Source organism: Ursus maritimus, unplaced genomic scaffold (genome assembly GCF_017311325.1).
Source record: "Ursus maritimus isolate PB19 unplaced genomic scaffold, ASM1731132v1 scaffold_14, whole genome shotgun sequence".
In the NCBI taxonomy this organism is placed as follows: domain Eukaryota; kingdom Metazoa; phylum Chordata; class Mammalia; order Carnivora; family Ursidae; genus Ursus; species Ursus maritimus.
Window position 1 is genome coordinate 16,979,099 of NW_024423786.1, and position 25,044 is coordinate 17,004,142.

At 38.8% G+C, this 25,044-nt stretch overlaps 1 pseudogene; it reads right to left on the reverse strand.

Annotated features, from left to right (window-relative positions):
- Positions 1–13,111: 13,111 nt before the first annotated feature.
- LOC103674263 lies at positions 13,112–15,031 on the reverse strand (annotated as a pseudogene).
- Positions 15,032–25,044: the final 10,013 nt, after the last annotated feature.

A 25,044-nucleotide genomic window follows, 5' to 3' on the forward strand; every position in this document is an offset into this window, starting at 1 on the left:
TGCTCTTAAGTTAGGCTGTAAGAAAGAAGAAGACTTCCGTTGGCAGTTAGGCCTTTTGTTAACATTTTGAGTACAGTGAAAATTAAAAAGTACAACAGAAACATAATAAGCAACTAATTTTATTCTTTTATACTTCATTAAATAATTAACTATTTGGTCTTCTATTTCCACTTAAATCAAATGAGCTTCCAAGTTTTTGCCAGGTGGGCCTTAAAATAGCAGCTCAATTCATACGAAGGAACTGGAATCACTTTTCTAGCATTTAAGAAAACAACACCAACAAGATATAAAAAAGGCCACAGGTATGACCCAGAGAAGTCTGAAATGTGAACAGGTGCTTGTGAGTTGAGGGGACAGTTTTTTCACTCCTCCAAATCAACATACACAAGTTCCCAACCTTAACAACCATGACTCATCCTCAGTAAGACATCTGTACCACATCTGGTAGGACAGGAGCTTGGGATGCAGAACGAAACAATTTTATAATTTAAAGGGCCATTGGTCCAAAATGAGGCAATGGGGGCTCTGACAGCAGGAGTGACACACATCAAATGGCTCAAATCTAGGTCTCCAGACTCATAGCTCAGTGCTCTTTCACTCTATCACCTTACTTCATTTATGTATGTGTGTGTGCGTATTATGCATACATATGCATGAATATCTGTATGTGAATGTATGTGCATGAACACATACATGTATGCATGCATATTTGTGTATGTACGTATACACATATATCTCATTCTGCATATTCTATCAAGTACTGACAGCTCTGTTGCATAATTTATGCCATGAATAATTGATAATATCCATGGAGGAAGTTTAGGTTAATTTACATCAAGATTTTTTTTTTTTAACACATTTAGCAATTTTCACAGCTACATATATAGCTGCCCAGATATAGATTTGGCTTTTGTGTGCGGGATTTTCTTTTACTGATGCAGTGCTGAACTGCAAGGGCATTTTCAAAAAGGATATCTTGAGAAGCAAAAGCAAATGACACTGTAACTGAAGTCTGCATTTTTGTGAGAGCTTTTCTCTGCTTCTGTGTCATTGTGCATAAGACAAGCTGTGCTGTGCTCTGCTGTTTCAGACAAAGGAGCCGGCAAGAGAAAGGCTACAAGTCTTTGCTCTATTTCTCGTCTATTTATTCACACATGATGTGTAAGATCAAGCCCACCCTGTTTACTCTCATAATGATAGGTAATTATAATTTATTTCTTTAATGAAAAAAACATGCTATGGCTTACCTTTCACTGAAGCAAAAAGCCATTACAACTAACCCGTGTACTGTTTTCCTTAGTAAAACTCACTCATCTAATATCAGGATAGCATTTGCTTTCATCTTAACTCTTTCTTTTCCCCTAGACAGTAAGCTAAACTCAGTGGTGACAAGATCATAAGGGTCCCCTGGCCCAAGTGCCATAATATTCTAAACCTTCCCTTGTGTCAAAGTCTGATCTGCAATTCTGGTACACTGATTGGATTGGATTTGTTTGCATTGAAAGAACTCTGTGTTTCCCTATAGTACCAGGTTGCAGAAAATTGAGGGATAATGGTCATATTCTTTCACTTTGGTCTTTATTAGAATACGATGTTGGTAATCTACTTATTGGCAATTTCAGCTTTGTTAGCAGGGCGTGTGCTGTTGTAATAAAATGATTGGCTCAGCTTGCACATGAAGGAACTCTCGTGCTATTGTGTGAAATCCGGTACACAGGTTTGAGGTGGTAAATACGATAGCCAGGCAGACGAGTTCTCTTACATAGCAATGGTACAGTGCTTGGCACATTGCTGGCACTTAGGAAGATGGATGAAAGAATGAGTCCCACTGGAATCATTATTTTCTTATTATCTGTTTTTCTGAAATGACTTACCTCCTTTAATTTAATAAGTGTGTTACAACAGAAAATTTGATTATACAGGTATCTTTTGGCAGTCATTATTCATTTTATATACATAAGTGTGGCACTATTAATATTTAGATTCACTGGCTTTTTCCTTCCATATACAAATGAGAGCACATAGAGCGAACTCTGGGAAAAGCTGGTTTGAAAGTCTTCAAATAAGAGTCCCAATAATAATATAAAGCAGTTATCATTGAAGTACTTAGTATATACAAAGTTAGATCATTTAATTTAATTGTCAAATAACCCTAGAAGAAAGTCATTATTTTTCTCACTTTATAGACAAGAAAATTGATACTCAGCAAATTTAAGAATCAATGATATGGTAATAATAATAAGTCATAAGTATCCATTGAGCAGTCTCTTATGCTGAGATTACAATATTTTATTTAATTCTGACAACGACCCCATGAGATGAGAATTGCTATCTTCATTAACAGATGAGGAAACTTAAATAAACTTCCCCATCACACAGCGAAGTGGAACAGTCAGAATTGGAGTCCACTTCTCTTCCCCCTCATACTGCAACCGTGTCTTTATCCAGCAGAATCTGCGTAATCACACCGTCTTAGTCAAAAACATATAAAATGGAGAACTACGGGGGCTTTAGAGAAATTCTAGTTCTGCGATCTCATTCTACAAATGAGTAAGCTGGACCTGGTTAAAGCTCATTAGTCAGATGGGTATTTCAAATCAGTTTTCCAAAGAATTGAGCTGTATGTCGTTTTTTAAAATTGTGTTCATTGGTGAAGTGGCAAACAACCATTCAGCCTGAGTGAAATGACCAGATATTTTTGGAATGATAACCAAGCCTTATAGACCCGTGTGCAGATAGTATGAGCGAGATTGTGTGTGTGTATAAACTGAGAAGAATATCACCCAACTCCGAGGGCAACAGAAGGTTACCAGTTGACCTTTTGCCTTCTTTAAGGAAGCATAGAACGGCGAGGAACAATTCAAGCTTGGGAGAAGAGGATCCACAAAGTGCTATTTGTCCTCTCCCATTTGATTTCTATATTCAGCTAAGCACTTCCTTGAAACTGATGCCCAGAGCTGTCATTTATCCACTTTGCCATTATCACATCTGAATCCCGCAGGCCCACTTCAAACGCAAGGGAATACAACTGCAGATTCTGAATGGATTTCCTCAACAATGCTGCCCAATTGACTCACATTTAAAAATACTTTGATCGACCCATCCCTTTGTCACAGGAAGCTAGAAGCACTAGAGGAGGCTGTTGGAAAGAAGGGCCTGGTTCCATGGCCAGATATGTTGACTTCACCAAAAAGAGATATTTCTTGTCTCTTTAGAAGAAGAATTACATGCAATGGGAAGATTAATGTTCCTCTGTCAGAAAGCTACCTAGGAACAGGTGCTCCCAATTAATTTTCATGAGCCATATTCACCCTGTGGTTAGATAATTAAAAAAATAACCTGGGTAAACCTTCTCACGCCAATCTAGTTAACCACATTTGTTGTAACGAAACAGCGCTTAGGAATATTCCGCTAAAAATGATTTTTATTCTGGTGTATATTTTCATAAATAATATTATTGATGTTCTAGTTTTAAAATTAAGTCAGAGCTATCCCACAAAACAAAGCATTTATATAATGGAAAATACAACAAAAATGGAAAAGATAAAAATTTCAATATACAGACATATGAGTATGATTTTTTTCATTCTATTTCTGCATATATATCGACATAGATGTAATCAAACATTATATGGGATTTTATGAATTGATAACACACTCAATAAAAAAGTAATTAACCAACTAATATACATAGTCATAGCAAGCTAATCGGAAAACCACAGTTAAGTCAAATATAAGCATCACTTTTTTTATAGAAGCTAAGTATTTTGCTGATATATATTTGTTATTTCTGTTATTTCTCTTTGTTTGCTTTACAATTCAAAAAATTATATTAATGTGGTAATTGACTTTTGTGGTTGTTATGGAGTTCGAGTGCCCTTGGGGAGGATTTTAAATATCATGAAACCCAGTCCCTTCCAGTTTTCTTTCTCAATAGGACTGGAGAGACCAGCCCCTTTGCAAAGATTTGACTGAGATATAAAAGAGACAATTATGTGGTCTATTACCAATTCTGATGGACCTTATGGTATTTAAATGAACAAAGCTCTCTTTGTCATTTCATTAACATGATTCCTTTTCAGAGAATGAGCAATTCTCATCTATTTCCTCCATTTTGGGAAAACAACCAATTTTTCTCAAGCTCATTTGAAAGGGAAGAGGTTGTTTGGTCTCTCCGTAATTGATTGAGAACGTGTATGGCCTCTGAGTGCACCTGCCTCTGCAGTTTATTTCAGGCTACACTAGCACGAGAAGTGGTATGTTATAATCCATTGGAATAACCGGAGGTTGGAAAGCACAGCACATACGAACCCTTATTGATTTCTAATTCCATGGCATTTGTTAGTTTGTTTTTCTCATTCCTTTTCTTTTTCTTTCTTAGGAAAATGAAATGAGTAACATCTGTGACCACAGCATATTGTTCTGAAAGGGTTCACATTTAATATGCTGGATTCCTTCTTTTGAAGTTTACTCCATTCCAAGGATTTTAGTATTTGCATATTCTTTTTCTTTGTTCCATTTAAAAAGTAATTTTATATATCAGGTAGTATTACTAACATGCATGCATCCAAATCTCCCATGTTTAAAAAGCCATGACAAGCATAAACAAAAACAATGGGTCCATATGAACAATGAGCTTTTCTAGCATTTCACTCCGGTCAATTTAAAAAACTACTTAGGCTCAGAAGTAGTATTATATGTACACTACTGTATATAATCGTATGTGCATAAACATATCCATTTATTACTTACGGTGTTCAATATAAAAAGCAGAGAGGATTTTTTGTTTAGTTAATGTCTAAAGAGAAACCTCCTTATGCCCTCTTTCTTTAAGGGTCTGTGCTGCTTATTTAGGATTCCACCTTGCATAAAACATAGAGCCACAGATTGAATCTACTCTTCCTCTGTGAGTCTTCCAAAAGTAAAAGAAAGAGGTTAAGATATGGTGAATCGAGCATTACTTAAGAGAAAGGTCTAAATCTCTGCACAATTAAGTTCTTGCACAACTGAGTGGGAAAGAACGGAAGGAAGCAAATTTCAAATGCCCTACTGCAGATGCTCTGTGTGGAATTCTTTGGGGTTACCCAAGGTTCAGGGCTATTTCACCTAGGAGCTTTTGCTCAAGATGGTATCTCTCCCTCTGCTTCTCATTTACCAACTTTAACCCATGGGACCCCTACCTTAGCTAAATCCCATTACCTTAGCTAAATCCCATTTATCTTTTGAATAGAGGTGGATACAGATTTTGTGGGGCCTGAAGCTTTGACTGCAGCTTACTTTGAGAAAAAATATATACAATTACAAATACAAAAGGTATAGTGGAAGTAAACCATGATTAAAGATGAGAAGAGAAGTCAAACAAATTACTGCAGGCTTGAGATTTAAGCCACTCTCTTCCAAGTTCTTATAGAATTTACTAGATGCTTAAAGGGAAATGATACCTTGATTGTCTCTTGGATTTTCCCTCCACTTGTACATCCCAGCCCTTCTAGGTACCTTCTCAAGGGAGGAGCTGGAGAGCTGAAGCTTCCTTAGCATCCTGGCAAATCTGCCTGTCCCTTCAAGTCACACTCAAACGTCCTTTCCTGCTTTCCTCTTCCCCAAGGTCTGCTTTCAGCATCCCTGAGCTTCCATACCATCCTGTGCCCAGGATGCTATCCTGAATCCCAGTGTTTCCCATCTTGCATTGTAAGTGCCTAATTACAATAGGAATCTTAAGGAAGAAAATGTGAATTTCTCCCCATTTTCTAGCACGATGCTTGTAATAAAGTATGTGGTGAATAAATATTTTCCAATAACATCAAATAATTATGTACTGCTTACTAGGCGCCAGGCTCCATTCCAAGCATTTTATATATTCACTATGATATAGCTACGATTATTAACATTAAATAGATGAGGAAACTAAAAAGTAGAGAAGTGAAATAACTTGTCCACGGCCAAACTGCTAGTTCACGTTGTAGCTGAGATTCAAACCCAAACAGTGTGCTAAGGCATCTCTGCCCTCAGCCCTACATGGCCGGCACCACTGCCTCTCAAAATGCATGCAGAATACTTCCTTTACTTCTGCTTTGAGTGGCATTTGAACTCTATGCCTCAAGGCATGGTTTGTTACAGTAACCAGCTCCTGATTATTTAGGAATTGATAATCCAATTTGTGGGTTTTTGAAGACTCTGCAGCCTCTTCACCCCCCTACAGCTTCTTGCCTGCAGGGAGCATTTACATGCTTGTTAGCACCTCCCCAGAGATGGAGTGGAGAGGGGGGAGGGCGCCATGACTGCCATTGTCCTGCACACCCTCCAGTTATCTTCCCCGCTACAGGGGAATTGAAAAGCTAAGGTTGCAGTAGCTTGTCAGTACGTGTGGATTCCAAATAGGATGCAACCCCTTATTGTCTACACTTAGCCTTTTTGCCCCCAAAGGGTTGATCATACAGACCAATTGTCTCCTCAGAAAGCTATGTTAAGCACATAAGTAGAAGCTCAGAATATGCCCCTTCAGTAGAGTTGAAACACTTTTAGTAGGAGTGACAGGATAAAAACTGTATTTAAAGAGGATTGGGAGATGGATAGCAGTGGACAAAGAGATGGAAGAAAAGGAGATCAGTGACAGGGAAGCAGGTATTCCACACTTACACTGTAAACGTGTCAACCATTTTCAGCATTTTACTTTAAAATAATTATTTGCTGAAATTGATTTCGTCTTAATTTTTCAAATTCCACGAGTCTCTTGACAATGTATTTTGAGAAGCTTATGAGAAAAAGCTTACTTTAGTTTTGAAGATAAAATATGCATATGCAATTAAGGTCACCAAAAATGGTAATTCTTATAGATATTCCCTAGCCAGCAAGCAAAGTTGACTAAAATTTCCCTACACCAAGGTTTATTTCTCTTATGTAGAATTTTCTTTTTGAAAGAGTAAGAAATATTAGGCCATGGGGAAATTTGTCTTGCAATTACAGACATCTAAAGAGGGATGGCTTTTCTATCCAAGAGATAGCTTTTGTGATTTTGTAATCCAGACTGTATATGTTTTATGCAACATTAATCTACCTCGTTTTGCTCAGATGAGAGGTTTTATATGTCATTCCCAGGAAAAACTGGTGACCATAACTGCATAATGAAGTTGAGTTCCTAGTAGCTTATGAGGATTGGGTTCCTGAAATTTTTCAAAGCATTCATGGAGCCTGGCAGACACGAGCAGAATTATTTTGCAGTAAAATTTCATTCATTTAGAAGGCACTCATTTGGAGTTCATGATCATGTGGCAACAGCTGGAGTGACCTTTAATAGGGCACTACCTACCTGTGTTCTATGAAAGCAACTGAGGAAAGTAAGCTCTTTTAAGGCATGTGTTATCACTTTAGAGGCACTATTTTAAAGGCTGATAAACTAATTAAACTAATTAGTAGCGCCCCTTTTAAGCAGGTGTTCTATAACTTTCTAAGTATCAGGGCTATTAGCTTAGTTCGAGTTAATTTATGTTATAAACTACCACTTTATTTTTATTCTTGCAATTCCAGTCAATACCATCCCTTTGTTTGATGCAATTTATTCTATATTGACTTAATACAATAGAGTTCTGTCTATCTAAAAAATAGAATGGTCTTTGGCAAATACTGACATCATCAAAAATTATGCACTGGGTACTTTTCAAACTTTGGCCATTTTGGAGACTTTAGGAATGGGGTTTTACATAATACAGGTTTTTAGTGCTGAAGCTGGGCTGTCTTTTGGTAATTATCAGATTCTTTGTCATTCTGTTTATTTTCTGGGTAGGAAATGCTTTTTATTGAATGTGGGATCCACTTTGTGTAGCATGGTCTAGAACTTGGTAGATGCTCATTGATTTCTTGAATGAATAAATGAGTGGTTCGGGCTCTTACACGCTGTGCCTTAAATTTGAATAACTCTGGAGACTACACAAGCATTTGGTCAGGAAGATCCTGGCATGGAGTTCCAGATAAGCAGAAGGGAGCTAGCAAATAGCAAGGTTCCAGGCAAGCGGAGATGCTGAAAATGGCAGGAGAACAGTGGGCTGGGGCGAGTGCTGTATAGACAGAGAGGGTCCTGGGTCAACAAGAAGGAATGGCACCATCAAGGAAAGATCCACCTATGGACCCACAAATGTTCACTACACCCAGAAATCAGTGAAAGCGAAAAAGGAGAATATCTCCATGTAGGAAAACCTCTGCATTCTTTCATTTAGCTTTTTATTCAGTTGTTGATCTCGACTATTTATTACATATTATCATTCACCAGACTGTATTAGCTGCTGCTTAAAACATACAGCTTCTGGGATTTGACAGTTGGTTAAAAGACGTTTACTAAAGAGAATTGGTTTAAGATAAATAGTATAAGGAGAATAAGGGTGAAATCAGTCCGGAAAAAGGGAATAAAAGGCCAGGCAAGGTGCTTGTGTATATAGTAAAAAGCCATGGATCTCTTCCTACTTTCTCTGTACCTTATTAGTGACACGGAGTGTATCTGTCCTTACCCGCAACATTTCTGCAATCAGGAATGCCACCCAACCTTATTTAGCATCTTCTAATAGAATTTCTCATTGTCCTTTCCATTCCTAAAGTAGAAGAGTGGATTTGAGTTAGAGAAGATTATACGACTCTTGAAGAAGTGGACTCAACATGACACAAGGTCTGCTCCCATCTGGACTCAGTAATGACTACATAGAATTAGTTATGGGTAGGTGAACGAAAAAACATACATCATGACTAATTTACTATCACTCTTGTTTTGGTCAGCTAACCTATATAATCAAAGAGTAAGAACAGGCAATCTCAAGAGCAGTGAAATAAACAGGGAATTTTTCCTTTATTAAAAATACTTTGGTTTTGGGGCACCTGGGCGGCACAGCGGTTAAGCGTTTGCCTTCGGCTCAGGGCGTGATCCTAGCATTATGGGATCGAGCCCCACATCAGGCTCCTCCGCTGGGAGCCTGCTTCTTCCTCTCCCACTCCCCCTGCTGGTGTTCCGTCTCTCGCTGGCTGTCTCTATCTCTGTCGAATGAATAAATAAAATCTTTAAAAAAAAATACTTTGGTTTTATTTTTGCATTTGTACTACACTAAACAGCTGAGTCTTATGGTGAGGTAGAAGCCATAGATCTTTTAGTTTTTCGGGTTACACCTAAAGGCTTATATTAGGTATAGGGAAGAGAACTGTCATTGTGAATCTTCAGAGTCGGAAACTCTGCTTTGCATATAAGAAGATGATCATCAGGTGACTTGAATGAGTTTGAAAATGCATATAGATCGGGGGGTGTCCCCTAAACTTCTTAGGTAGTAGAGATCACCCAGTCAGGTTAGCTATAGGGCACACAGTGGGGTAGAAAGGGAATGAGATCAAAGATGAATCAATCTAAAGTAGAAGAAATGTGTACTGATAAATCTTGAATTGGGATCAGAGGAAAAAAGAGAGTAACCACGGATCAAGAAGAACCAAATAAGTTCACAATGAAGGTGTCCTATTGATCAATGGACCTAACCATGTCATTTATATTTCTGACTCTTGGTTTTGGCATTGTTAACTAAGAAACATAAGCTGCCAGCATCTCCTTCAAAGGGATAGTTCATATTCCTCTTGAATATGAGTTCAAAAAAGACCTGAACTTTCAAGTCCTTTGGAGTAATTATAATAATTTAAGAATCTTGGCCATCTCTAGAAACTTTCGGTTGTTAAGCCATATCTCACCACCCAAAACTTGTCTCTCACGAAGCCAATAAGTACTGACAATTATTTATCAAAAAAACGTTACTAAACATTTTTATGTAGTCTATATACTTTTAAAGTCAGAGGCTTTAGTGTTCTTTTGAAGAATAGAATTTTCTATTTTGGATCTTGTGTAATTAAAATGTTCTGGCTCATATACAGAAAATCAAATACATTAACATGTTGCAAATGTGATCTGTCAAAATTGTCAGTTTTTTATAAGTTCCCTTCATAAAATTATAGTGATAATGAGTATAGGGCAAACCGATTACATAACTTAGTGGTATGCAGGTTATGGTAAAATAGAAGCCAAAGCTACTTCTGTAAAAAAACAAAAACAAAACAAAACAAAAAAACAGTATATTATTTGACTCTTTACTGTACAGTACAGGCCAAAATTTTATAGATGTTCAGAAGATATCATGAATACACAGTTGTAAAGGCCAGGAGTTTAACTTGTTATATGGTTGGCCCCAGACTTGCTTGGGCTTCTCTGACTGCAAAGTCATTGCTCTTTTTACAGTACTCTAAAACCAGCAAACACTGGTTCAGAAAACTAACCTAACCCAGGTAGAAAAAGGGAAAAATAAATGATTAAATACCAAGCACTGAGGTCAGAGAACACATTTTCAAGACAAACCTCAAAGGTGGGCAACTGTCTCTTTCTAAGAAAACAGAACTTGCAAAGTCAACTCTGCTGTTTTCGGCAAAAAAATACCGAGTTTACATTAAAGACAGAAACCGAGCTTTAGAAAGATTAGCTGAAAATATTTATTTTTAAGAATCTGCGGAGGTAAATGAAAGGTCATTAGTAGTGAAAAAATCAAATTCAAAGATAGTTTACACCTCTCTTTTCTCCGGAAACTCTAGTCTTTTATGATATTACCCAAGAGCAGAAACTGTAAAATACCAAAGGAAGTCAGACTGTGAAGTGATAGAAACAAACACATGAGTCGTTGCTTTCATATCCTGAAAAATCACTTGTATTCTTACTCTAAAATGCTCTTAATTTCAAGTACAAAGCTTCACCCAGGTGAAATGAAAATTAAGTTGGGGGGACTTAAATGGGTTCTTACACAATAGAGTAAGATGAAGGGCTGTGGGGGGAAGAGAGAAAGGTGCAAAGCACTAACAGGGCACTGGATTTCAGAGCCTTCCCTTATTGAACTCAAAGATGGGTGCAAGCAGAACACTGCCTTCTCCTGGCTCAGAAAAATGTCTAACTATGAACAGTGTTCTTATGACAATAGACAATTTGTCTAGTTCCTTATCTTTATGTGGACACACACACAAATACAACTTGAAATCTCCCTACCTACCCACCAAAATGCCACAAATACAAAGATAGGCACATGCACATACACATCAAGAACACGCATATGTACAAACACACGTACCGGGGCACACACATCACCCATGGACTCATTATAGTGCATGTACCATGCTCACACATATAAACGCAAGTGCACTGGTGCATACCACACAATGCCTACCCATGCACATGCACACGCGCACACACACGAAATTCATACAGGCATTCATGCACACACACACTCATGCATGCAACATTCACACACCTACATTATGCACATGTGCAGACACATGGGAACAACATTAACACAGACGTATACAAATATGTTAAGCAAGCACCCAGATACACATCACATGCACACATATGTACATACTCACATGCATTCATGCACACATGCACATAGACCCACATACAGATATAGTTACCCACATAGGTGCACAAAACAGTGATCAGAAAATTCTAGAGAAATTAAATATATGTCTATTAAAAATATTGGGAATTTTTAAGTTTAAAGGAGAGCAATGAAGAAAGAAAAGGAAAATCAACACAGGAAGGATGGCGTAAACAGGGTTTCAAGCCCCTGGGACCTTCCCTGCGCAGAACGGAGGTTTCTGTTTTCACTCAACAAGGGACACAGTATTAATGCCATAGCAAGTTACGGTAGGAGTGTCTGACTCCTAAATGTCATGCAGCACTGCTTAATCCTCTAAATACACAGTTGAGTTCCCAGCTGAGTTGAGCAATTTGATCAAGGTCACTGGGAACAGTCAACAGTAGGAGCCTGACAAACGAACACTCGAGCCAGAACCACAGGACCACTCCCTTCAATTCACGTCAATATTGCCTTTTATAAACAAGAAGGGGGGACGGATTTAAAAATAGAGATTTATCCATTTAAAATTCTATTGAATTCATCATCACAGAAGTTTGACAGTGACAAGGTGCTCATAATTTATGTATGAAGCTGCTGCATTTTAAGTGTGGACAGCACACATGGAAGACAGAGATTCGTGCCCATAAGCAGTGCGCTCTGCATTGAAGACATCCAGCGATCAGCCAACACACTCTGAGGAGGCCTGACAATGCCACATTAAATATGATTAACGGATGTAAATGCGAAAGAAAAAAAATTTCCAGCGCTCCATCTTATATTTTAATAAGTATTTTTGTGGTTTTGGGCGAAGAACAAGACAACCATGCTGTTGATTTGCAGATGTAAAGCGTAATTCCTTACCACCCTCTTGTGGTGATTGTAAAGAACAACTCTTTGATCGGTGACTAGCCTCCAGCTCCTCCCCGTATTTCTAATAATGAGCCCCTACAAATCTTCTGTGGTGAACCACAACTGATTGCTGATATTTAACAGTTTTTAAAATTCATATGTTTTAATTCATGACGTAATAATATCACAGTCTATTTCACAAGATAAATGTATGAGATGTATGAAATAGAGAGGATAGGAAAAAACTAAACATAGGTCAGAAATTTGAATTTTTCCGGGGCGCCTGGGTGGCTCAGTTGTTAAGCGTCTGCCTTCGGCTCAGGGCGTGATCCCAGGGTCCTGGGATCAAGCCCCGCATCTGGTTCCCTGCTCCATTGGGAGCCTGCTTCTTCCTCTCCTACTCCCCCTGCTTGAGTTCCCTCTCTCGCTGGCTGTCTCTCTGTCAAATAAATAAATAAAATCTTAAAAAAAAAAAAAAAAAAGGAATTTGAATTTTTCTAAAACCAGGGGCCAAAGGAAGATGTGGGCCCATGGAGGAGGCAGGGAGGGGACAGAAACACCTTTGACTCCAGTGATAAGTGTCTGTCCCTGTGTCACCCTGGGAGGCAGTCAAGACTTGCCTTCTGCCCTGGTCTGGGGTTGAGAGTTTAGTCTGGTCAGGGGGAGATGGCTGCTCGGGATGAAAAAACCATCTGGTTACCTACGCAGAACTGGTCCCTTAGTGGCCACAGGTGGGATTTGCAGTTGAGGGAATTAGGGGTGGAAGTGTCAAAACCAAAAGTATGGAGGAAAAAAGTAAAATTTCCTCTCCCCCCCACCCCAAAAACCAAATTCTTGAAATGCACACACTTTCTTCTTTCAAACATAGAAGTCTCTCTCTGGAAGTGCTTACAAGAAAAACATCATCAAAAAACCTTACCTGATAACATTCCCAGTTAGCATGCTAGCGGGCATCACCTGGGACTGCCAGGTGTTTGTGGCATTAGGGATCACAAAGCCAAATGCTAAGATCCATTCTTCTAGGCATTGCCCTTCGAAGTAAACTTTTTGTTCCAGGTGGAATTTTTCCTATTTTCTCTGCTGAAGACAATTTCAATTTTGGAGACACTGCCCTACGCTTGAGGGTGTTCTTAGAAATATGGGCTTCATGCCCCACTCCAGGGACTGACAGGTCTTCCGTTCCTTGCCAGAGTATCTTCCCTGTCTCAGCATCCTGGAGGCTCATCCAATTGAGTTTGAAGCCTCTCAGGATCTCCCTGGTCTGATCCTCCTTGGCTGACATGTTGCGGGGAGTCTCCTGCCAGGGCTCTCCCACCCTGGCCCAGTGGAGCCTCCAAGATGTTGTGTGCAGGAGCAGAGGACTGAGCCCAGCTCCACCTGGAGAGGCTGGTGGAGCAGTGGCAGAAGCTAGGCCTGGACCAGCCTCTCCTTCCCCTCAGCTCCCACTTCTGATCCCTTCTCCTTCAACAACTTAACATTACAGACATGGTAACGTCATATGATCCAGCTGTACCAAATCCCCCCAGAATGCCCACATGTTTTCTGAACCCAAGGATAACGCATACACCATGTACTTGGATTTGTTTTAAATAATCCTTCCATTAAACTTCCCTGACTAACTTAAAAAATTATCCAAATTGTATCGCACTCTTCCTAGCCACTTTTTTCTCACTATTCACCAACATGAGGTTTGGACTGTTAAAATTAGTTCCATCGCTGTTCTGCACACATGACTTCTTCTTTCCTAACTATGTTCTTTATTTCATGAAGGTATTTCCAGCTTCACCCAATATCTACTCAGTTACTTACTGCCCAACTGTACGTAACTTTCTTGGATATATCCAGCTTCTTTGGATCAGTGACTTCTCTTTATTCCAATGGTCACAACTTGAACCTAATAAATTAATTGCCCTATATTATCTTTATCTCTAATAATGTTTCCATCTTCCAACTTACACATCTAACCACCTAACTATGTGCTAAAGGAGGAATATCTATGATCTATCTATCTATCTATCTATCTATCTATCTATCTATCTATCATAGGCAGAATAATGGACATCCAAAGATGTCCATAGCCTATTGTCGAAAACTGAATATGTTAGGTTACAGGGCAAAATAGAATTGAAGGTGTCAGTCAGCTGGGGTCTTTAAAAGTAGAGAGGGAAGCAGAAGAGATGGCAGTGTGAGAAGTATTCAGTCTAACTTCACTGGCTTTGAAGATGCAGGAAGGGGACCATGAGATGGGGACTGTGTGCAGGCTTTAGAAACTGGAAAACGGAAAAAAAAAAAAAAAAAAAAGGAAACAAAGGGAAGAAAGAACGAAAGAAAGAAGAAAGAAAGAAAGAAAGAAAAAAGATTCTTTCTTAGAGCCTCCAGAAGGCATGCAGCTTTATACATACCATGATTTTCACCCAGTGAGAGCCACTTCGGACTCCGACCTCCAGAACGGTAAGGTAAAACATTTGCATTGTTTAAGCCACTAAGTGTATGATACTTCATGGTTACGGCAGTAACAGGCAACTGATTATCTATCTATAGCGCTATGCCAGCTCTGGAGGTGGTGATAATGGGAGTAGCAGAAAGATACACAGAGAAAAGATAAGACAAAACTGTGAGAGTCACTGTCTTAGAAGAGCTGCTATGATCTCTGGAATCAGACAGCCCTGGCTTCCATTGATTCTGCTGCTCATTCAACTCTTGAACATGTTGCTTAGCCAATCTGAGACTCACCTCTCTCATCACGAGGAGAGAAAGGAGGAATTTCAAGATTTCATCCTCATAGGCTTGTCTGGATATTCAATACACAGTGTTAAATGCTAAGCTTTCTGAGTGCCAGTTAGTAAAATTTCTCTCTCCTTATCCAAATACCTGTTTTGTATCACATGGACCTTGCTGTTCTTAAAGAGTGGACAGTAGAGGAGGGAATTGTCAAGACTCACAATGGATAACAAATGGAGTACCTCTACCTAGATTATCAGCTCAAAGAAGAACACATGTGCATTATGTTGTGCTAACAGAAGCAGCCCTGCAGACTGCAGGTTCAAGTCTCAACTCCATCCCCATTTAGCTATAGCAAGCATCAGTGGGGCACAACTTTTAGGTAAGGTTATGATTGCTTGAGGAAGTCATTTTATCCTGTGGGCCCTCAGTCGAGTTGAAAAGACTGGAGGTTGCCTTCATCCTACCCAAGGCACTCCTGGGATGCCTTTCAATTCTTTGTAGCTTCTAAACATTAAAAAGAAAAACAAAAACCCCCTGACTTTTAAGAAAGCTTAGGCTTCTGGTCTCAGCTCTGTTGTAGCTGAAATGCAGAGAGCTTAGACATCACATTTAGCTTATAGCAAGGAAACGTTGAACAAGCTGAACATCAGTGACTTTTCTGGGACTCCCTGGGGGAATCCAGACAGGAACACCTGAGATCTGCTTACTGGGAGCAGAAGCTGCTGGAGCCCTATACTGGTGGAACAGTTAGATGGTAATTCTGACAAAATACTAGATGGGGGGAGGGCTGCTGTACTGAGGGCCCTCACACTTTAGTGGGCTTTATATTTAGAAACGCCACCTGTTTCTCACTATGAAGATCTGGAAAAACCTCCTCATGGCTCAGGCGGGAGGAAGGGAATAGTAATCTGGAAAGAGACAGGAGCTTTATCCATATGAGAGGCTGACGCTCCAGAGGAAAACAGTTTGCTAAAAGTTTATCTCAGTAAGTGGGAAGGGCATTCCTTCCACTCAAGTTCCCTTTAGTCTTCCTGTCTCATCTAAGAGGGGAAAACATAGTCAACAGGGATCAATGAAATAGATTGGGAATGCTGCAGCCAGGGAGGGGGATATGGGGCAGTGGGGGGAAAGCTATATCAAGAAAGTCATGGCCCCAGGAATTGGCCTATTCAAACACTGAGATTGATTGATGGCTAAGATTTTATTCATTTATTTGACAGACAGAGAGAGAGAGAGAGAGAGAGCAAGAGTGAGCACAAGCAGGGGGAGCAGCAGGCAGAGAGAGAGAGAAAGAAGCAGACTCCTGCAGAGCACGGAGCCCGATGTGGGACTCCATCCCAGGACCCTAGGATCATCACTTGAACCAAAGGCAGATGCTTAACCGACTGAGCCACCCAGGTGCCAAAACACTGAGATTTAATTGGAGGATTATATCATGCCTCTTTTCTCCTACACCCTTACATCACACCAAAATATCCCAATATAATGATAGTGGAGTATAGCTACAAGAGCCCCAAAACAAAGCCATTCTTTGAAAAGAAGTATTTAGGGACACTCCAAGCCCAGAGGGGAGACTAAAACAAGGTCATCTGCTGAATTTGAAGCCTCTGACACAAAGCAGCTATAGTAAACATTAAATACCACCTTACTTTTAGGGATAGTCCTATAAATTCTCACATGACAGGACTATTGACCTCAGTTCCTACTACCCAATACAACATGTTTGACTTTCTACAAAATATTTTAAATTTGGCTTTCTATAAAATATTACAAGGCACGACAAAAAAGAATAAAAAAACGCAATCTAAAGAGACAGAATAATCATCACAACAAGAACTGAGATATGTCTCAGATATCGGAGTTATCAAATAGGGAATTTAAAATAAGTGTGATTAATGAGTTAAAGGTTATAATGGAACAAGCAGACAACACGTGAGAACAGTTGGGTAATATAAGCAGAGTGAAGGGAACTCTAAGAAACAAACTCTGAGAAACAAAAGGCTAGAAATCAAAAGCACTATAAAAGAAATGACGAATGCCTTTGACAGACTCCTTATTAGACTGAACACAGTCAAGGAAAGAATCAGAGATCCTGATGATAGATCAGTGGAAACATCTCAAAATAAAATGAAAAGTAAAAGACAAGAATAAAAGACCGAGAACATCCAAGTACGTGGGACAATTTCAAAAGGTTTTATTATACACAGGGGTGTCTGGGTGGTTCAGCGGGTAGAGCATGTGACTCTTGATCTCGGGGTTGTAAGTTCAAGCCCCATGTTGGGTGTAGAGATTACTTTAAAAGAAAAAAAAAAGTGTAACATACAAAATATCTAAATACCAAAAGGAAAAGAGAATATAGCAGTAGAAATATTTGAAGCAAGAAAAAAAAAACTTTAAACAAAATTTATAAATCTACATATACCACGAAGGAAAGCATCTATAAAGATTTTTTTTCCAGGATTAACAGGTGACAGTATGGCCACTTGTATTAGTAGACTTGTGTTTCCATGAGCAATAAGCTCTTTTCAGTTGTGGCAGATGAAATAGAAAAGGAGCCTAGTAAGAGATAATACTGGAGTAGCAGATTGGGGTAAGAGCTTATAGGATCATGAATACCCCACTATACTGTCTGGCCCTCACTCTAAAATCTGTGATAAACGTTTTCCTTAGAAAGAAATACTAATGACACGTTGCAGAGTAAGGCAAGGCTGGGAAACCTTAGGATCACTGGTAGTTACTGCAAAAATCCAGGAAAGAGGTAATGAGAACAGTGTCTGTGGAGAAAAGTAAAGAATTTTACCAGAGCAGAAACATGGAATGAGTCCTGCAACCAGACAACCAAAGTGATAGTAATGTTAGATGAATAAAATGTAATCAAGTGATAGGTTCAAGTTGGGAAATCTTACTGACCAGCACCAATATGAAACTATTTTCCAACAAAGGCTGGCATTTCAAATATACAGATTTCAGAATGGCAATTAGCAACAGAGAAATTATTTAGAACTTCGTCCCAAAAGCCCCTACAATTTGTAAATGCACAAGAAGTACATTCTTAACTACTCATGTGACCTTGAAAATCATGGCAGATGCTATTCACAAGGACAGTTCTGGATAATACTGATATGACTGTTCTTAAGATTTCTGATGGACTACCATTAAGGCCTCATCTCCCACAAATGCAGATGTTATGGGCATCTGATTTCAGCCTTGCTGACTTCAACACTCTAATTACCAGTTTTCTTTATGGATGAATTAGTTGAGTAGCTGTGTGATTTATCCTGATTGTCATCATGGCACAACATTTGCAGATGGAATAGTCAATGAAATGCATTTTTAGCAATAGCTATTCTGGCCTTCAATATACATGTACTGTTAAGGTCTGACAGTTCTAGCTTGCTTATTTTAGGGCAGGCTTTCTCTTTAGCATCTATAGAGTTTGAGCAAAAATGCTTATACTTGCATCATTTGGACGATATGATATACAAGCAAGATGATTCTATGGCCACGTAGTCTTTCACTGCTTCTACTATACAATATTGTTAACAGCCTGGGCAAAGAGGTTGTAAACCCCTGATGTGTTTTGCATAGACCACACAGTATTTTATGACTTAAAAAAAAAAAGATTTTATTTATTTGAGAGAGAGAGTGAGAGAGAGAGAGAGCAAGCACGAGTTGGGGGGAGAGGCAGAGGGAGAAGCAGATGTCCCATTGAGCAGGGAGCCTGATGCTGGGGGTTGATCCCAGGACCCTGGGATCATGAACTGAGCCTAAGGAAGATGCTTAACTGAGCCACCCAGGTGCCCCTATGACTTTTAAATAAATAAAAATATTATTTTTAAATAAATAAAAATATTCTTGAAAAGATTTTACGTGAATGCTCTTTTTTCTTTCTTTACAGGTTAGGGAGTTGGGCAACACTGATTCTGCAATTCTATCAACCATAGCCCCAGCATTCTCCACTGTTCCCCACATGCATGCATTTACATTTAATCCCTATGCCTCCCTTCCTTAAATTACTTGCCTAACTCCTTGCATTGGTCAGCAAAGGCTGACATAACAAAATACCGTAGACTGGGGGACTTAAAAAACAGAAATTCACTGTCTCATAGTGATGGAGGCTGGAAGTCCAAGATCAAGGTGTTGACCAGTTTGGTTCTTCCTGAGGCCTCTGTCCTTGGTTTGTAGATGGACATTTCCAGTTAAGCCCTCATATGGCCTTTCCTGTGTGTCCCTTTTCGGTGTCCCTTCCTCTTTTAAAGAATCAGTTCTATTGGATTAGGGCCCAATCCTTATAATCTTTTTTTTTTTTTTTAATGATTTTTTATTATATTATGTTAGTCACCATACAGTACATCCCCAATCCTTATAATCTTATTTAATCTAAAAGACCCCTTTAAAAACCTGATCTCCAAATACAGTCACATTGGGGGTTAGGGCTTCAACATATAAAATTGGGGGGACACAAATCAATCCAGAATACTTGTGTAAGCATTTGGGTTTGTGAATGTTTATAAGGCATTTTCATTTTTAATAGTGGAATGAATGACCCAGAAGTTAAAATAATAGAGGTAGAAGGGGCCTTTGATGTTATGAGCTTGACTTCCTAACTGATTTCGATCTGAGGTCACTGTCCCTGTCTGATTTGTCTTTGCCTTATGAGATAACTAAATATGCTAATTGCTCACTACTATTTGTTTTCCACTGAAACACATCATTTTGATTTATCAGATAGTATCTATGGGAGAATTCTGTTTGGGTTATCATTCATCACATTGTGCAAAGTCTTGTTTATGTACGTTCCTGGGAAACATGCTTTTCTGATAACGTCGATGATAGTTGCCCAGCTGTTCTTCTGAGCAACTGGTCTGAAATTATCTTTGTGACAACGTATTTTGTATAAAAGTCCATGTTTCCTATTTGACTGCTCAATGTAAAGCTCAGGAACAAATGTGTGGAGAAGCTATGCCACTTGGAGATCACAAAGTGTCAAGAGTCAGAAAGACAGAAATTCAAAAATTTCCCTTGCATTTGCTAAGTGTTTGGTTTTGGGCAAATTACTTTTCCTCTCAGAACCCTGTTTTCTGATCTTTAATGTGAAAATGTAGTAACACTACGTGCCTCTTAGTCCAGTTCTTGGCAATCTTTCCTGTGCTCAGGGATCACCTGGAGCCTTGTTAAAATGTACATTCTGATTCAGCTGATCTGGGATGAGGCCAGAGATTTTGCATTTCCCACAAGCTCCAGGTAATGCTAGGCAGCTGGTCTGTGGACCACACTTTAAGTAGCAAGGTCTGCAAGGATGAAATGAGAGGACAGGTGCAAAGCACTGAAAATACTGCCCACCACATCATCAGAATCCAAAAAGCCCTGACTCCAGCTGTTGACGTTATTCAGATAGAGCCTATAGGTCAGTATAATATGCCTTTATAGGAGTATTCATTGTATCTCAATTGTGGTTTTCTTTTGTCTGCCTCCTTGCACTCTAAATTAAATTCATGCAGTTGTGTTATATTTTATGTAGCCTTGGAAACTACTTTAAAACCATTTTTGCAAAAAAAAAAAATTACGTAAATTAAATACACTGATAAATAGACAAGGAAAGGATACATTTTTATAATGAATTGAAAATAATGTGACCACAAAAACTACATCAGAGCCAGTTTTAATCACCCGCAGTCTCTGATCAGTACTTCCAGCCAACCACACCCCAAGGCACCTGGGAGATGACGTCACCCTCAGATAGCTTTATCTCACCCTCCCCCTCTCCCTCTTGTGATGCCCTAGTTTGCACAACACAGCCCAGCCTTCCCAAACTTCTTTTAGGTCCTTAAAATGTATCACTTTTGCACATGTCCTAACCTTCCTATTTGCTTTTCCTCTGGTCCTTTTGTAACTTCCCCTCCTTTCAGTTCTCAACTCCGATGCCACCTTCTCCAGGATGTTGCCTTATCTCCCTCTTCCATCTGAGTTTAGCACCTCTCCAGGGGCTCTCATAGCATCCTTTGCCTGTCTTTATCTCTGCATATCAAAATTTATTATAACTGCTTATTTACATACACTGATCTGTCTCCCCCCCCCCCAAATCAGTAAGTTCCAGGAAGGCAAGAGCATTACGTTTATGTATCATTATAGCCTGAGTATTGAGAGTTACCACAATAAAGACTCAAAAAATATGTGATCTATTAATGAATGAATGCACCAGTGAGTGGGTGAGTGGGTGGGTAGATGGATAGATGGATGGCTAGGTGGATGGATGAATGGATAACAAAGCAGATGCCCCCACTATTTTTGGATTTTTGATACAGCATTTATCAGCAACAACTTGGATTAATTTTATTAAGCCTGGGATACTCAGCCAAAACCATCATCTCAAAATCTAAATACTCACTGATAGTATCGGTCCACCCAGCCACTTTGCCCAGCTAAGAAAAAGGTTTAGGAATAATAATTCCTTACTGGGTTTTAGCATGTGGCAACATCTGTCTCTGACATTCCTATGAAAGAGTCCCAGGCTGAACCTCATTTAATTTCGGTCTGGGTCTCAGATTATAACTTTGTAAGAATCAGCAATTTGACACATGTACAGCTATATCCAGAAAGAAACAGGCATATACCGAGGAGTGAATCTCCAAGAACTCACCATCATTAAAGGGAAAACACCTTCAAATTGTACAGGTCTCATCATTTTTACTATTCAAAGGAGACAGCTCATGATTATTAGTAAGATAAAAGCAATGCAATTGTTTTCAGCTTGTAAAACATGATTGCATAATCCATTACTCAGTTTAAAATAAAATGAATTCTTTGGTTTGGACAAACTGAGAGCTTATCAGAAATGATGTTACATTTTCAGAAAATAGTATTAAGCTTAGTCAACCCTCTGAGAATATAGTAAACATCCATAGAAATACCTTAAAAATATATCCTGAGGTTTTTATCTTGCTTGGAAGTATAGTACACTCAATCATATAGGACAGAAACCATTCAGCATGTGCCTTGAGTCTTATTAAGTTCTCCAGGACTTGTGATAATGAAGACAAACAGTTTAACCTTTGCTAGACTTGGGACCTTGGTTACCACAATGTCTCATTAAAGAAGAAACACACTAGGAAAAACGTAGATAAATGTATTATAAAGCACCATGCCTCTGAGTGATGTCCCAGATCCTCTACTGTTACACTCTAATTTTGTTTTCTCCCACATTTTGTCTATTTTCTGTAGTCACAGAGCGGTGCTTTTGAGAAAGATCTTTGTTACCTAATTCTCGGCTTAGTTTTTAAGAGTTAAAATGACCTACAAGTTGGTAGATTAGCTTGCAATACATTTTATAAACTGGAGTACTTTAGGGACAAACATTTGGATGCTCCCTAGCGTTTAGAACAGTTTCTAAAATTTGGTTTGCATTTATTGAGGACCGCATTTTTTAAAGGATTTTATTTATTTGTTTGATGGGGGGACAGGGGAGGAGGTGTGGGTAGAGAGCAGAAGCAGAGGGACCGCCAGAGGGAGAGGGAGAGAAGCAGGCTCCCCACTGAGCAGGGAGCCTGACATGGGGCTCCATGACCCTGGGATCATGACCTGAGCTGAAGGCAGACACTTCACCGACTGAGCCACCCAGGCACCCCAAGGGCTGCATTTTTTAAAAGAGAGACAAAGAGAAGAAGACAATCAGATTGTTTAGGATTAGCAAATTCTATGGCAAAAAATAAAAGCAAAAATAATAATTTATGTTGATCATTAGAACCTGATGACAAAAACATCTTAGTGCCTTGTGTTAATATGAAATGGCAGTTGAACTAATAATGATTCGCTTCCTTCTGCTTCTCTTGAACAGATTTTAGAAGAAATAAGCCAATGGAAAATCTTGCTTCTGATCTCCACTTTGTGAGAGGCAGATAGTCCATGGAGGAGCAGGCTTCAGCTACTGGTGATAGGAGCAGTAGGGGGAACATTGTAAGGCAGAGCAACAGATGGAGAAAAAAACATCCTTGCTTTTTGGAAGAGCCACTGACACTCCTGAACTATACGGAGAACTCTGTGCGAGATTCAGGAAAATCGGACACAGCCAGATGTTATGAGATAAACCTAAGCTTTCACTCAACCCCAGAGAGAAAAGTAAGCCCAAGCTGACTCAGAATTAAAAGTCAGGGATCCTGGAGGATCTTTTTACTGTATTATCTTGTAACATCTAAAATAGCTGAAGAAGTAGAGTTTGGAAAAACCAGACAATCATTATACATTATACAGAATGCTACCTTATTCACAATATGTTAAGTAACAGGAAATATTTTCTTTTCCTAATAGGAAATAATAAGGATAATCCAAATTAAAATTATAGCACTGAGATATCATTTCTAAAAGTCTATCTACATTCTATATTGGGAAGGATGTTGAGAATTGGATATTCTCAGAGTACTTGTAAGAGTTAAAATTGATATAACCTATTTTGAAAGACATGTGGCCAGTATCTTGTAAAACTGAAATCCATACATCCTTTGACCTATTCATTTACATATATATCAGAAAATCACATGTTCATAAGGAGATATACTCCAGTGTGTGTTCACTATAGCATACAGCACTTGAGGTAATAGTAAAAATTAGAAACAGCATGGATGTATAACAATAGGGAAATGACAAAAAAAAGTGTGACTATAATCACACAATAGAATGATACATGCAACTGTTAACATCTTAAAGCAGATAGATCTCAAAAACATAATGATGATTGGAAAACAGCAAACTGCAAGATTATAGTTACCCCCTGCTACCATTTGTGTAAGCAGAAACCCTATTTATACCAACAAAATACATATAGTTTATAAAAATGCATTTATGTTTGAAAAATATAGAAATTGGAATGGAGTAATATTATTTTTTTTTAAAGATTTTATTTATTTATTTGACAGAGAGAGACAGCCAACGAGAGAGGGAACACAAGCAGGGGGAGTGGGAGAGGAAGAAGCAGGCTCATAGCGGAGGAGCCTGATGTGGGGCTCGATCCTGTAACGCCGGGATCACGCCCTGAGCCGAAGGCAGACGCTTAACCGCTGTGCCACCCAGGCGCCCCGGAATGAAGTAATATTAAATGACCCCTTGAAAAAGGCTGCCTCTGGGAAAGAGTATAAGTGATGAGATTTAGGGAGTAGTCCAAAGATCTTAATTTTATATTAAACATTTTAACTCCTTTATTTAATCTATGATTTGTTTATTTATTCATTTATTTAGATGATTCAATCAACAATTTAATAAATAAATTAATTAAATTAGTAATTTCATTAGACTTAATGATTTAACTACATGACTTATTTAATTCTTCAATTTAAAAATTGAAAAAAGCATTGATAATGGAAATTGGGGCACTGGTTGTATAGATTATCAACTTATACATGTCCTTTATATCTCCCTTGGTAAGATAACATAAATAAAGCATGGATACAAACAATGCTCTCAGAGTTTTGGAGTTGTAGCCAGGGAAAGAAAAGGGGAATGCCACAAGATAGTGCAAAGGGATAGCATCAAATACCACCTGTGGAAGTAGAAGGATGTCAACTCTAAGACATCTATGCAAAGGAGATTTGAAGGTCCCTCAAATTACCATTAGGGAACGACATGACACTCTCCAGGTATTTAGAGAGACTCATGGGTTTTGAAAAATTAATTGCTTGGGAAAATAAAAGAAAATGGATGGAAAGAAAGGAATGAAATTGGCAAAATGATGTTTGCTGTTGCTGAAACTAGGCAGTGGAAAGGCAAACAAACTGCTTCCTAGGGCTGGTTATTACAGATAACAGTTCTCCGAATGCAGAAGTCAGTGCACCGAATCTGCAAGCAATCAATCAGTAGTCTTAAACTATAAAACAAGTAAACAAAAACCATCCATAAGCACTCGGCCCACAGGATGGTTCTGTGCTACCATATTGACAGGCTTCTTAAAAGGAGATTAAAAGAAATTGTACTAAATTTTCCTTTTTTTAAAAAATTTTTCCTCTTCTCTTCTCTTCTCTTCTCTCTTCTCTTCTCTTCTCTTCTCTTCTCTTCTCTTCTCTTCTCTTCTCTT